Source organism: Atractosteus spatula, chromosome 24, assembly GCF_055471065.1.
Source record: "Atractosteus spatula isolate fAtrSpa1 chromosome 24, fAtrSpa1.hap1, whole genome shotgun sequence".
Lineage (NCBI taxonomy): Eukaryota > Metazoa > Chordata > Actinopteri > Semionotiformes > Lepisosteidae > Atractosteus > Atractosteus spatula.
In genome coordinates, this window is record NC_142729.1 from 14,659,791 (window position 1) to 14,661,868 (window position 2,078).

A 2,078-nucleotide genomic window follows, 5' to 3' on the forward strand; every position below is an offset into this window, starting at 1 on the left:
TACGCAGGGGCGCGGGCGCGGGGGGCGCGCACGGCGAACCCGGCTGCGCTGCGTGAGCACGCAGGAGGCGGGAGCGGATGTCGCAGGGTGTTCGGGAGAGAGAGGATTTATTCCCTGTTTTCTTTAAAACATCGTTTTTGACAACGATGAAGACCCCCCCCCCCCCCAGCAAAGGGAAAAGTGCTGTCGAGACTCCGGAAGAGCAAAGATTGTATCAGCTCCGCTTCTCCTTCGCCACGATAGATATTTATGGCGGTAAATGGCGAAAGGCTAGTGAGATCAGGTTCAGACCTCCTGGGGAAAAACTAAGGCTGCTGCTGGAAGAGGTGTTAGTGGGGGCCAGCAGGGGGCGCTCACCCTGCGGTCTGTGTGGGTCCTGATGCCCCAGTATAGTGACGGGGGACACTAGACTGTAAACAGGCGCCGTCCTTCGGATGAGACGTCAAACCGAGGTCCTGACTCTCTGTGGTCATTAAAAATCCCAGGGTGTTTCTCGAGAAGAGTAGGGGTGTTACCCCGGTGTCCTGGCCAAATTTCCCCCCTGGCCTTTACCCATCATGGCCTCCTAATAACCCCCCTCTCTGAACTGGCTCCATCACTCTGCTCTCCTCCCCTCTCCCACTCCGATGGCAGGCGGAGCGACGCGCCGGTTGGAGTATTTTCTCGGTCGCAGCTAATGGCAACATCAGCTCAAAGATTTGGTTCAAACCACCAAACGGAGACGGGTGTGCCGACAAGAGAGTGAGATCAGGTTCAGGCGAGGAAAAAAAAAATCCTAAATATCACCAGGCAGCCTGTACTGCAGTGAAAAACGCGGGTGGCCTCCTGGTTTGTGTTCCAGCCGGTGCCTGTTCCTGATCTGCTTCCTGGTTTGGAGCAAAACGTTTCAAACGTACCCCCAGATACAGTCAAAATTCTCGGCAACAGCAGCACTCAAGAACTCCACACAGCCTCTCCCTGACTTGCTCAATTAAACAGAATGAGCAAATTTGACCCAGCTACCCCGTTCAGGCCTGATCAATCGATCCGATGATCTCGTCTGGCTGTCTTCCCGAGAGAAGCCAGGGTATCGGCTGCAACCACACGGCTGGGCAGCTTGTTCCACGCTCCCGCCCCCCTTGGTGCAAAGAAGGGGGGGGGGCACCTGTTCTTCGTTGTAGATGTGCTTCGCCTGCGATCTCCCCTTGTGCCTCCCGTCCCGGCTGGGGGATCTCATCCCTCATCCGGCTGTGTCCCGAGAGGAGCCAGGCCTCTGCAGCGTGGCTGGGCAGCGTGTTGCACACCCCCACCACTCTTTGTGTAACGCAGCGCCTCCTGTTCTTGGTCTTAAAATGTGCTCCTGTGCTCGTGTCCTCTGGTTTGTGTTTCTCGCCGGTCAAGATCAAGGTTGATCAAGACCAGGGCTGTTAGGAGATGTTCTCCCTGGAGGGTGTGAGATCGAGAAACTCGGCACTTTGATTTGGAGATTTTTGCACGGTTCAGTGTTATTCCATCTCTCCCTGTTATGCATTACACTACTGTTGTGTGTTTAGAACTGTATTATTCTCTCTGTGCTGTGTATTTGTCACGGATGTCTCTTAATTGTATGAGCTCAACAGAAAAAAAAACAAATTCCACGCATCTAGCTGTTATGACAACAAAGTACTCAACTATTTAGGATTAATGTGAAAGGCCTCCAAGCCCATGAGGGTACTGCAATACCTCCCAGCAAGAATGAATAATAATAATAATAATTGCTTACACTTATATAGCGCTTTTCTGGACACTCCACTCAAAGCGCTTTACAGGTCATGGGGATCCCCTCCACCCCCACCAGTGTGTACCCCCACCTGGATGAGGCGCCAGTCCGCTCCCCACACCCCAGCTCTCAGTGGGGAGGAGAGCAGAGTGATGGAGCCAGTTCAGAGAGGGGGGTTATTAGGAGGCCATGATGGGTAAAGGCCAGGGGGGAAATTTGGCCAGGACACTGGGGTAACACCCCTACTCTTCTCGAGAAACACCCTGGGATTTTTAATGACCACAGAGAGTCAGGACCTCGGTTTTACGTCTCATCCAAAGGACAGCGCCTGTTTACAGTA